The 13,972-nt window shown below is 39.6% G+C and overlaps 1 protein-coding gene and 1 non-coding gene across 4 annotated transcripts in view; both read left to right on the top strand.

The window, feature by feature from the left end:
• Window positions 1-13,972, top strand: part of RBM6 (RNA binding motif protein 6) — an 83,737-nt gene that overhangs the window by 51,791 nt on the left and 17,974 nt on the right. The window lies entirely within an intron of this gene.
• TRNAG-UCC (transfer RNA glycine (anticodon UCC)) lies at window positions 12,507-12,579 on the top strand. The gene has a single exon. It is a non-coding gene; the product is annotated as a tRNA-Gly (tRNA).

Raw genomic sequence — 13,972 nt, forward strand, 5'->3', positions numbered from 1 at the left:
TCTATCCTCTCCAGCATTTGGTGGTGTCAGTATTCAGGATTTTGACCATTATAATAGCTATGTGGCTCTGTGTGTGTGTGTGCGCACACATGCTCAGTCATGTCCAACTCTTCGCAACACCACAGATTATAGCCTGCCAGGCTCCTCTGTCCATGGGATTTTCCAGGAAAGACTATTGGAATGGGTTGGCATTTCCTCTTCCAGGGGATCAAACCTGCATCTCTGGCATCTCCTGCATTGGCAGGTGGCTTCTTTATCACTGAGCCATCTGGAAAGCCCTGTGTAGTGGTAACTCATTTTAATTTGTATTTCTCCAATGACATAGGATGTGAACATCTTTCCATAAGTTTATTTGCCAGCTCTAAGGTTCTCCCCCACCCTCACTCCACCCCTGTTGTTCTTTAGCAAGTAGAGAAGGGTCCCATCTAATTCTGCTGAGAGTTTTTATCATGAATGACTGTTAAATTTTGTAAATGCTTTTTCTGCATCCGCTGATATGACTATTTTTTTTAAGCCTGTTATGATGGATTATGTTAATTGATTTTTCAGTTGAACCAATCTTGCATTGCATACTTGTAACCAGTTGGTTACAACACATAATTCTTTTGATACATTATTGAATTTGATTTGCTTGTATTTTGTTGACAGTTTTTACATCTACATTCATGGGTGATACTGGTTCTTTCCACGTAATATCTTTGTCTGGTTTTAATAGTAGGGTGATATCTGCTGCACAAAGGGCTTCCATGGTGGCTCAGCGGTTAAGAATCTGCCTGCAGTGTAGGAGCTGCAGGAGATGCAGGTTTGATCCCTGGGTTGGGAAGATCCCCTGGAGGAGAGGGAGAGCATGGCAATCTACTTCAGTATTCTTGCCTGGAGAATCCCATGATCAGAGGAGCTTGGCAGGATTAGTCCATAGGGCCACAAAGAGTTGGACATGACTGAAGGGACTTAGCACAGCACACTGCTGCATAGAATGAATTAGGAGGTATTTGCTCTACTTCTCTGTTCTGGAAGAGACTATAGAAAATTAGTATAATTACCTTAAATGTTTGGTAGGCTTCATTAGTGAACTCATCAGAGCCTGGTGCATTCAGTTTGGGAAGATTATTAAAGGTTATAATTTCTTTAATAGATATAGGCCTATCCAGATTGTCTTTTTCACCTTGTGTGAGTTTTGGCAAATTGTGTTTTTCTAAGAATTGGTCCTTTTTCATCAAGGTTATCAAATTATGGTCATGGAATTGTTCATAATATTTCTTTGTCATCCTTTTAATGCCCATAAAATCAATACTGATGGCCTCTATTTCATTTTTGATGTTAATAGTTTAGTCTGGTTAGGTATTTTTAGTCTGGTTAGGTATTTTTCCATTTTAGTGATATTTTAAAAATCCCAGCTGTTGGTTTCATTGATATTTCTCTATGAATTTTCTGTTTTTAGTATTGTTGATTTCCGCACTGATTTTTATTTCCTTTGCTTCGTTTGGATTTAACTTGTTCTTTTGATAATTTTCGAAGGTGGAAGTTGAGATTATTAAGTTTTAGATCTTCATTTTTTCCTATTATGTGCATTCAGTGCTATAAGTTTCCTTCTGCTTTCTTTTCTCTGCATCCCACAAATTTCAAAAAGTTATGTTTCAGCTTCATTTAGTTTCAAATTTAAAAAAGTTCTCTTGAGAGATTTTTCTTCTTTGACCTATTTGTTATTTAGAAATGTGTTATTTAATCTCCAAATGTTTGGAGATTTTACAGCTGTCTTTCTGTTATTGATTTCTAGTTTTATTCTGTTGTGATCTTACAACATACATTGTATGATTTGTGTTTTAAAAGTATTACGGTGTTTTTTTGTTCTTTTTTTTTTGCTCAGAATGCTGTCTATATTAGTGAATATTCCATCTGAGCTTCAGAAGAATGTGTTATTTTTCTGTTTTTGGATAAAATAGTCTATATCATTGAATAGATTATTACTGTTATCTTGATGTGTGCCCTTCCAAATTTTCCTGTGCACATGTCGTCTATAACCTTTGTATTTACAAAGTAGGATTATCTTGTTTAGTTGGTAAGCTGCGACCCCATAGACTGTAGTCCGCCAGGCTCCTCTGTCCATGGGACTTCCCAGGCAAGAGTACTGGAGTGGGTTGTCATTCCTTCTGTAGGATAATCTTGAGCACTTGATTTTATAACATTTTCACTTCACGTATTGTGGACCTACTTCCTTGCCATTAAATACATTTTCCTCACATCAGTTTAATGACTTTATAATGCCCCATAGTATAGGTTACCATGATTTAACCATAGTTCTTCATTTGATAGTTTGAGATTGCTTTTTTATTTTATTAAGGAATGCTATGATGAATGTTCTTGTGGCTAAATAGTCACACATCCTTAATTACTTCTTTAAGTTAATTCCCCCAAGTAGACTTGCCAGATTAAGAGGTAAGCATATTTTATGACTTAATAAATGTAGTCAAATTGCCACTCAGAAATTTCCCAATTTATTTATTTATTTACCAACAGTATTTGAGAGTACCTGTCTTTCCCATGTCCCAGTGGGTGCAAACTGTTAATAACAAAATATTTGTATTGAGTAGTGGTGCATGAATATTTGTTATTGTATTATCTACTTTTCTATGTGTTTGGAATATTTCATAATTTTTTAAATATGTTAACCAGTGTAGCAAAGAAGGGAATGATTTAATTTTGTCTTAGGTTATTAGTGAAATAGAATGTTATTAGTGAAATAGAATGTTTTTATATTTGATTACTACTTTTTTCTTTTGTAAATTGTTGGTTCCTGATACATACATAGACAGCTAGAAGTGGAAAAGCAACAGGATACCTTATTCACCCTGTCTAGTCTTAAGGTGAATAAGGAGAAGGAAATGGCAACCCACTCCAGTATGCTTGCCTGGAAAATCCTATGGACCGAGGGCCTGGTAGGCTACAGTCCATGGGGTCACAAAGAGTCAGACATGACTGAGTGACTAACACACAGTCTTAAGGTAGATATATATGGGATATCTATTAGAATTTTTGAAATGCTGAAAACAAGTATACTACCTGAATATGACCTGGTGTTTCCCCAGAATTATCTCTCAGAAAAGAGAATCCCCCCCACTCTTTTTTTAAAGAAAGCAGAGAAATTTAACACAGTTTCAGTGATTATTCTAGGATTATAATCTCAAAAATAAAATATCAAATAGCATTTTTATTAAAACAAGTATTCGAATTCACATACAGGACCAATGAAAGAATTGATTATTGTGGTTTCATGACAAAAAGTACTCCTGGCTTAGGATAAACTTCCCCACAATAACATTATTCACAGATTCAGAAAATTTGTGTAATGGACATATAGTTGATTTGCAGTGTTGTGTCAGTTTCTATTGTATAGCAAAGTGATTCTGTTATATATACATTTTTTCATATTATTTGCCGTTATGGTGTATTGAATAGAGTTCCTATGCTGTTCAATAGGACCTTGTTGTTTATCCGTTCAATATGAAGTAATTTGCACCTGCTAATCTCATACTCTGAATCCTTCCTCCCCCCACTCCTGCAACCACAAGTCTGTTCTCTATGTGTGTGAGTCTGTTTTTGTTTCATAGATAAGTTCATTTGTGTTATAAATGAACATTTGTGTACAGATTTTTGTATAAACAAATTTCAGTTCTCTTGGGTATATGTCTAGGAGTGGAAATGCTATAACTTTTTGTTGTTGTTGTTGTTTTTCAAGAGCTTTCTCCTAATGGATTAGGCTCCATTTTGGAGTGGTGTGGTATTGAAAACACAGAATACTCACAGTTCCAATGACTAAGTTTCAGTTCTTAGATGCCTTGGGCATTCACACTGCCATTTTTGAATTTTCCCTTGGACTGTGGATTGTTTTGTTTTTGAAGCACTTGCTGCCTTGGGCATGGATCAGCCTTTGTTACTTGGTTTTGAGCGTAACCAGAAATTGCAGTTGAACAGTCAGTTTTCTTCTTTTCATTCCTCACAGGTTCTCCTGCTCAGAGTCAACTTTTTTTTTTCTTTAATAATTCCTGAGGTATCTTAGTTTAACGATATAGAGTAAAGGTGTTTTTCTTTCTTCTTCTTTAACTTGATTCTTGTGCACTGTGAATCCAGACCAATGCATGAATTCACTATGAACTGGAAGAAAGACAGCTCATAGAAACATTTGAGTTTATTCCTATCATATTTCTAAGCTTAGCTGGACTTCTTTAAGTCAGAGAACATGAGTTTGGGTGCCTTGCCTAGGAAAGTGCCTCTTGTGTCTCTTGAGTACTTGGGATGAATGGGACTCTGTGTTGTCAGGTATGTGCTTAGGTAATTTCAAGACAGTACTGAGCTCGGAATCAAGATTGTTGGGAGAAATATCAGTAACCTCAGATTTGCAGATGACACCACGCTTATTGGCAGAAAACAAAGAGGAACTAAAGAGCCTCTTGATGAAAGTGAAAGAGGAGAGTGAAAAAGCTGGCTTAAAACCCAGCATTCAGAAAACTAAGATTGTGGCATCCAGTCCCATCACTTTGTGGCAAATAGATGGGGAAACAATGGAAACAGTGACAGACTTTATTTTCTTGGGCTCCAAAATCACTGCAGAGGGTGACTGCAGCCATGAAATTAAAAGACGCTTGCTCCTTGGAAGGAAAGCCATGACCAACCTAGACAGCATATTAAAAAGGAGAGACATGACTTTGGCAACAAAGGTCCGTCTAGTCAAAGCTTTGGTTTTTCCAATATATGGATGTGAGAGTTGGACCATAAAGAAGGCTGAGCACTGAAAAATTGATGCTTTTGAACTTGTTGGAGAAGACTCTTGAAAGTCCCTTGGACTGCAAGGAGATCACACCAGTCAGTCCTAAAGGAAATCATTCCTGAATGTTCATTGGAAGGACTGATGCTGAAGCTGAAGCTCCAGTACTTTGGCTATGTCATGCAAAGAACTGACTCATTGGAAAAGACCCTGATGGTGGGAAAGGTTGAAGGCAGGAGGAGAAGGGGACAACAGAGGATGAGATGATTGGATGACACCACCGACTTGATGGATATGAAATCTGAGCAGGCTCCAGAAGTTGGTGATGGTCAGGGAAGCCTGGCATGCTGCAGTCCATGGGGTCACAGTTGGACACAACTTAATGACTGAACTGAACTGGCAGCGCATAATGTGCTAAATATTTGTTTCTGTATGGTAATGCACACTGAAAGTGGGGTTTCTGACTATTCCTTCTTCATAAGCCTTTAGTGATCTTTATAGTTTCTGCACAGTTAGAGGGCTCTTATCCTCCCAACTTGAGTAGCCTCTTGACCTGCCAGATTCTGGTACTTCTGTTAGGTTTCTGCCCTATTATGTTTGGTAGCAGATAGTAATATAGTATTGGTGTTCTAAAAGAGGTCACCACATCTTGTTTGTCGTACTCCAGGAAATAGTGAAAGGAAGAGCTTGGAAAGTGCAAAGTAGGTTGTTAAGGGCCTTACATTTAGTCTTTCAAAACACAAGGGAACCACAGGAATGACACTGTTGGGAAACTCTTGTAATAGAATATAGACTTGACTAGAGGGGAGAAACTGCAGCGTAAAAAGTCTGTTAGAATCTGGAGCAGAAATTGAGATGTGAGGAGATGATGGCTTCCACTAGGGGGTGGGAGCAGGTATGTAATGAAAATGTCAGGCTTGAAAGAAGACTCTTTAAGGTTTGGTAACACTGGATATTGGACAGAGGGACAAGAGAGAGCAGATTTAGAGGCCTCTCGGAGGTTAGAAAAACAGTAGCACCTTGAACAGAAAGTAAACATCTGTAAAAGGAAGGCATTGGGAAGAGAGAGGTGAAAATGCTTGTTGAGTGTGAAGTTGACGGCAGGATCTTTAGGTTACTGATGGAGATTCAGTACTGGTGCCTGGCAGAATATAAACATGCAGTTTTTTTCATTGTTACTTTTTGTATCTTTTGTTCCACTATTTAACTAGTTTTCACCTTTTTTTAAAGTCTTAGTTTTTGGAGTAGAATAATACCTCCCTCTGCCTATCACCGATAATCTCCAAAAGCATCTAGATCAGTTAGGATTAGATTTGGTAAGTGACAAAACTCACCAAAAAACTCACAAAACTAGAATTAACTATGGCTTAAATTGAGATGATTTATTTCTCCTTAACATAAACGAAATCTAAGCCATCCAGGTGTTCTTAGGGTGGTATGATCATCAGGGATTCGGGCTCTTTTCATTGTGTAACCCTATCATTCTCAACGTGTGGCTGCGACCTGATTGTCCAAGGTGGCACCTTGGGTGTTGGCCATCACTTGACTTGCCGACCAGTGGTAAAGACGAAAGGATGAAAATGGACATTCCTTTAAGAATGAATGCTTCCTGAACTCTGCATGTACTATTTCTGCTTATGTCCAGTTTATTCGAATTTAGTTACAGCTTCACTTAACTGCAGGGAGGTTGGGAAAATTCTTATTCCAGGCAGCCGTGTACCCAGTTAAAAATCAAGGATTTGCTTCCAAGAAAAAGGAAGCAAATAGTCATTGGGAGGCTACTCTGATTCTCGTAATTTTCCAGGCTAAGAACCAGATTCCAAATTCTTTTAGGTCATGTATGAAACCTATTTTTTCAAACTTTATCCTAATAATTTAAAAATTATGAATAATAAAATACTACTAATAAAATAATTATCCCAATAAAAAAATTATCCTACTAATAAAAATACTAAATAATAAAATATATAAATAAAATATTAAAATGTACACTTCTGTTTTTGTATTTTTTAAAATGTCACATAGACTGAGGACTAGTAGCTAAATGGACACTGGAATAGACAGTGTTGATATTAGTGTTGATATTAGTATCTAAATAGTAGCTAAATAGACACTAAATATTAGCTAAATAAACACTAAATAGAGACATAGTAGCTAAATAGACACTGTGGCATAGACTGTTGATATTAGTGTCTAATATTTGAATGCAGAAGCTAGAGAAGTTAGAGCATGATAAAGACCATATTTTAACTAGGCAGCTTTGGGTATAGCCTTTCTGTATGAGTTGTTCCATGACTTATTGTTTGTAAACTGTACGATTTATAGAGGACAGAAACAGAATGCTCCCTCCCTGAAGGCACTAGCATTTCTGCCAGGCTCATGTTATCAATATCTATCTATGTCTTGATCTTACTTACTGCTGGCTCTCTCACGTAAGTGTGGTTTATCATTCTCTCCTCTCTGGGTAATATCCAGCTTTGTCCACTGCATGTGCTGCTCACAGTGCATTTTATATGTGGTCAGCTGTGTCACACAGTTGACCTCTTAGCATAAACTTTCTCACTCCGTTTGTCTCTCTTCTCTTCTGGCAATAATAAAAAATACTTTCCAGTGTGTGTTTCTCCTGATAAGAATTTCAGGTCAAGATATATGCTCCTTATTTGTTTAAAACGATACTTGTTTGTTGTTCTCGTGCTTTGAAAAATAATCATAAAAAATAATCTTGAGAGTATTGCTAGATTTTGTTCACTACTGAACCCCCCATATTTCATCTGCTGTGAGGAAATAGCTGCTCTTGAATAATGAAAACATAGCCTGTTCTGGCTACGGATTTTTTGGGATGAGGAGGCAGTAGGGAAAAGGTTAAAGGCATTTTTAATCTGTAAAACTCTAGAAATCTTCCCACAAGAAGAAATGATCTCAGTATACTGAACTGAAATATTTTGGAGAGGAGCCAGCTGTGTTGTAATGTTGACTACCTTCTAAACTTCAAACTGGTGTGCATTGCCTTTTGACAGGACAAAACACAAAGTTGGAACTATCCTAAAAAATCTAGACATGTCTGCTATTCTGTGTGCTGGGAAACTTCAGGATGCTTCCTGACACTGCTCAAACTTCTCCCCTTTTTAATATGTCCCCTCCCCCCCCAGTTTTTCTTAAAAACAGAAATTTTTATTTATATGATCACTTCCCTTGGTTATTCTGGTGATCGTCAAACAAATAAAAGGGATACCTTTTAATATACTAGATGGTGTATCCTTAGGTCTTGAGAATATTTCAAAGCATCCGAAGGTTAAGTGTGTGTTAGATTTCTAGAGCATACACGTTTGAGCAGGAGGGTTCCTTGATGGCCGGAGGCTGTGCCTTTGTAACACTTGATAGTACCTCTAGCTGGGATAGTGTTAGAGACTTCCTGGCTTTGTCTCCTCCCAAGCTCCTGGATTTCTGCCCTGTGCAGAGATCATTCCCTTATCCTCTAGACATATCTGCTGTGGTAGCAGCCATGATATTACAGCTCAGCAGATGTTGCTTCCTCAGTATCGACCAATTTAACATGGGCATGTCTTCATGTGACAAGCCATCCCTTATTATTAGGGGCTGAGGTTTGATAATTCGATGTTATTTGTGTGTGAGAAGGAGTAGATCTAAAAGAGTGAAGGATCCTGTCCCAGCGAACCTTCTGACTTGACGCTTGCATTGTTGGTCTTGTTGCTTCTGTCAGTGTGGCACGGGGTCTGTGGCTTTTTGACTAAGAAATAAAGAATGGTGGGTGGTTGCTTTGCTGTAGTTGAACAGCGTGTGTTCAGAAATCTGGCAGCTTTGTATTTTATTCATCGTCTCGGGGTCCTGTTTCTGCAGAAAGTGTGTCAGCTGGGTTCTCTGAAATGTCTGAGCCTAGGACATTGAAGCCAGAGAGGCTAATAGAGACTGCTTTCAAGAGAGCTGAGGTCCTTGGGTGGGAGGTAGGAGATAAAGAGCCAGGAGAAACGATCTCTTTTCATTGGTGAGGCCGGAAGAATAGCTGCTGCTGATTCTTTGGGGGATGCCTGGGGAACATTGTACGGCTTTTGTGGTGGGCTCAGCTGTGTGGCCTGTGCAATGTCTTAGGACTTGTGGGCTTTATCTACTTACTCTCTTGGCTGTTCCTGCTACCTCCAGGTGTCAGCTCTGAAAGAAAAAGAAATGAGAGAAACGGTTTGAATGTTATTCAGCAAACAAAATAAGAAGCTTGATGTTTTCCACAGCTATTTTAGACACTTCCTTTTCTTCCCCTACAGTGACTCTGTTTAGAGACCTAGACAATGAAGCTTGAGTATATGTCGAATTTAAGGTCCGCTTTTCCCAGAAGGAAAGAGCCAGGGGAACTAGAACAGTAGTTATCTCCGAATAGGAAAGAATAAAATGGAGGTTATGGAAGCCTGAATTCTGAAAGGAATTCTGAGCATCAGTAAGCTATGTTCGAACCTGATATCCTCTTCCACAAAGATCTAGGTCATATCTCTATTTGGAAATTAATAATTGATTAACGAGGGAAATCTTAACTGAGGTCTTTATAAATATTGGCTGAAATGTTGTTCTAAACCATGCAAAATGATAACAAACTAAAAGCTTCAAAAACGATTTGCATCTTAGTGGTTCGTAGTTGTTGATTATTCTCAGTACGGTTAACTGGAGCTTATAAATCGTTTCTTTGTGGTGAAGGAATTTGCTGAGTGCCCCATCTGCCTGGCAGTAACAAGCCTCATCTTCTAACAAGGAAAGAAAAGACTTTTGGCTGTTTTGATCATTTAATTTATTTGATTTTTCATTTATTTGTTTGTTTATACTTTGCCTCTTTGTTTTTGCCTCAGATGACTTAGAATGGGAGAGTCTCATGTATTCCCTGGTAGACGAGTTGATTTCTTCCTAAGTCTTCCTGGAGCTAAGTATGACATCATCTCCAAAACTGCAGATCACTGATTTTCTTTGACAATGACAGAGGCATTCTCTGGAGGAACTGGAATCTCACTTTAAAATCCACAGAAGAATGGCAGGAAGTGGTGGTGGAGTGGACGGTTTATATTCACAGCACCAAATGCCTGTGTTGGGACCTGTGTTGTGTTCCTGGAGCAGAGTTCATCTTGAGACCTTACTTCCACTGAGGCTGAGCCTGGTCGAAGCACAGTCCAGCCGTATGGCTTCAGAGAACACAAATAAGGTTTTAGTTTTATTGTGATACAAATTGTTTCCTTTTAGGAAATGATAGGTAAATTGGTCAGGTAGTAAAATAGTGTTATTAAGGAGCATTTTAGAAAATGTTTGTTGTGCTTTCGTCTGGACAAGAAAAGATATCAAGATAAGTCGCTGCCCAGAGGGTATTGTCTCCTTGCTCCTCAGTCTTATTTGGACCCTCAAGTTCGATTCTGTTTCTAGCGGAGTTCCCTTCAGGACCTCACCTCGTGCTTGCTCGGAGGGCGAGTTGGCTCCTGTCAGGTGAAAGGCCATTCTAAGCAGAAGGTACTCTGGAGTCAGTGGACCAAGCTAAGGTTGTCACAGAGCATTCTGTGTAGTTTCATCAGGATTCTTGGCCTCTTCTTCCTTCCTGTCCTTTGCTCTTTCTGACTCGTTTTGGTTTTGGCCTTTGAGAATACTTAGTTTTACAAGATGTTGGAGCTGTTACATATCCTTGTACCAGAAAGAATGAGTCTAGCTGCTTTGCAGAAGATTTCTACAAAAAGCTTCCCTTTTATGCTGCGGGGAGTGACATACGAGCAGCCCTCCTCATGCACAGGTCTGCATCCGTAGACACAGAGGGCCAGCTCTACTACACCATCTGTGCCAGACTGCAGCCTCCTGGGATTGTGGCATCCGTGGGGTCCCAGAACCAGTCTCCAATGGTTATCAAGAGATGACTGTACATCTGTTTTAAGCCTGTCATTTTGTTCCTCCTGATTTATTATTTCTGCAGGTCCATTTGATTGTTGATATTGAAATTCCTTGTAGAGTACCAGTTAGCAGCCAACTTTGTCTTAGACACAGCACCTAAAGTAATCATAGGTGCTTTAAGCACATTAAGAATACCTTGAGCAGGCCAGTTTGGAGGACCAGCAACACTATCAGGATCTTTGTGACAGTTTCTCTAAAAATTCCTGTGGTGCCATTGCCTGTGAATTTCTTTAGACACTAGCTTATGCACTTTTTCATCAGAAGCCACCTCGGTGGTGTGTCAAGTGTTAAGAGTTAGCTGACACTCTGGAAGTTTAAAAACAAAGAAAAGCAAGATGGTGAAAAGAAAACCTGCTGTTTGGTCCCATGTATATTGCTAACTAGCTCTATAATCCTGAACAGACTGCTCTGTATCTCAGTCATACTTTCCCATGGGGAAATAGATTTTATATATCCCCTATTTGCAAGGATCGATCAAGGTGACATTCGTGAAGAATGCCTTTGTAAACTATAATTGCTTTGTGAATAAAGATTACTATCGCTGATAGTACCAGTTTTCAACCACCAGTAACCTGATTTTCCCATCCTGTGCTTGGAAGAAGCACAAATCTACAAAGAGGGCTTGCTGACTTTTCAGTGTAAGTCGTATTCACAAGGCTCACATGCTTTCCCCCTGCCTTTGATCCTGCCTGTCTCTCCGTTCTTGAATGGGATGACCTGTTGTGTCACAGCAGCCGTAGTCTCAGTACAAAGTAGAACTGTGACTGCGCTTGTAGGAGATCTTTAACAAAGCCGCAGCGCTGCTGCCAGAAATGTTCTTTCATTTCCATTCTCTCCTGTACCTCCTAGTACCTTAAGAATCCTTGGGCTTGGTTATAAACCTGCAAGAACTTAAGGTAGAGTCTCAATTCTCTGACCCAGGTTCTTTTCACAGGTCACAAAACGGAGCTATCAGGTCTCCAAAAGCAGCAGAGGAGAAGGGAGATGGAATGTGCTTGTGGGGCTTAGCAGCCCTCAGGCACGGATTATGGCCCCCAGGGTCCCTGAGGCGGACAGCAAGGGCTCGGTTTGCCGCTCAGAAGGTTGATTATCTCTCAGTCCTTGCAGCTTCACATTAAGATGCACTTAGGAACACATCTGTGTGACTAGGTCAAGTAAGGGCTTTCAGTTTAGGAGGATTCAAGCAGGTTTTAATCTAATTTAAGCCTAATCTCCAAAGACTGAGAAAGGGCATGGGTGTCTTTGGTTTTACTTTCAAATATATGATGGTACCAGTTGGAGCCAGATGTGGTTAGTCATACTTGCAGTCTTCATGGGGTTGCTTCAGGAGCCTTAATAAACAACCCAGTAATTCAAATGATTAATAAAATTTCTAGTGTGTGAATGAAGATGGTAGGTATTAGACAATGAAATGTGGACAACCAAACAGTGATGAAATCACCCTACCCAGCTCCCCACAGGTTGTTTCCCTAGGAGACGCTGGCGGATCTTGACTCTATGAAACCTGAAGAAAAGACCTGACAAGCATGGGGGGAGTGCAGCATATGTCACGCCTGTGTTTGGTATATCTGAGCAGCTGATATATGATAGCAACTGGGGAATCAGATCATAAGTCAACCATTTGACTTTGTTCTGTGTCTGTTTATCCTTATTCGAACAATTGGCTGTTTTTCAACAGTGATGGCTTTTACAACCATTTTGTATTCCTTAGCAGTGGTCTCTGGTAGCCTTATATCTAGCCATGTGCAGGTGGAAAAGAAAGGGCCATCTTAGTTGTAGATAGAGGACCCTGAAAAATAAGAGATGGTGCATGGGGAATTCCCTGGTGGTCCAGTGGTTAGAACTCTGTGCTTCCATTGCAGTGGGCACAGGTTTAATCCCTGGCCAGGGAACTAGGATCCTATAAGCTCTGCAGTGCAGCAAAAAAAAAAAAAAAAATATATATATATATATATATACATGGCCTTCTTAACATGAGTTGAAGGTGATCTCCAATTGATCCTCTATGAGTACTCCTAGCAGGGGGAGTTCCCTACCCTTGGCAGAAAGTCCTCAGAGGCTCCTGGAACATCCATCCATATTTGTTATCTGAGAAGTAGAATGTGCTCCTTGCCTTAGGAATTCCTGAATCTACTGATGCCTCCAAGTGGTGAAATCAGAGTTTGCAGACTGCTATTCACAGTAATGCCTTGTTCTGAAGGCACTGTTCACTGTTCAGATAGCATCCCACATATTTTATGGATGGGTATATAGAGGTGCACTATGACAGCAGAACCTTTCTCCAGAGCTCCTGTGTGCTGAGTACTCCAGTCTTCCAGGCATAGTTGGATGCATTCAAGTCTTTTTTTTTTTTCATTCCATAAATGCTTATTAAGTTCCTTTTCTGTACTAAGTCATGGGCTGACTACTGATAACAAAAGACCAGCAAGATTTAGCCTGGTTGATCAGATATGGTCCAGCAATTGAAAACTAACACTAAAGGCTGTAATAAAAATATAGGTTCTGACAGGCAGTGACCCTGCCCTTACGAAAGCTTAGTCTTTCAATAGATTGAAATGGGGTATGAAATATTAACCCCTGACAAGCAAGTGAGAAATACACTTATTAAGCTTAACTATATCCCATGCTAAGCACTTGCAATGAATTAATTCATCTTGATAACCACCTTGTAAGGTATACATACTATTATTCCTACTTTACAAATAGAGGAAACTGAAGCTCAGAGAAGTTAAGGACCTTGCTAACGGTCATGGAGTAGAGGCAGGATACAAATTTAGGGAACTTGACTGAGAGTCCATACTCTTAAATGACTTAAATGACACACTGCCTCTGGATGGAAGGATACCATCTTGACCAACCTCCTATATGATAGGGCGTGGCAGAGTGATAATCCCCTGACCCTCCTTGTCTGCACAGCTGTCTCTCTTTCCTATATTGGCTCCTTGGGCAGCTTACCTAACCCTCAGAGTGAGCAGGAGTTGCCAAATGTAGCCTGTAGACACTTACCTACAGCCCTAGAAGTTAATCTGACTCTGCCTTTGACAAGCTAGGTGTCCTTGGCCTCTCTGAGCATGTTTCCTCATCTGTGAAGTAGAGAGAATGATCATGGGATCATTTAGGGGTTAAAGAAGATAACAACACAGTCTTTGCCTCTGAGTAAGCACTTCAAGTTGGTTAGCAAATTTTTGTTATCATCATCCTCTGGTCTTGAGAGCAAACCACGAAACAGTTTCTCAGAGACCAGATTCTAAGACCTAGGTAGGCGGGCAGGTTTTTTTTTTTTTG

This window comes from Budorcas taxicolor, chromosome 1, assembly GCF_023091745.1.
Source record: "Budorcas taxicolor isolate Tak-1 chromosome 1, Takin1.1, whole genome shotgun sequence".
Classification (NCBI taxonomy): domain Eukaryota; kingdom Metazoa; phylum Chordata; class Mammalia; order Artiodactyla; family Bovidae; genus Budorcas; species Budorcas taxicolor.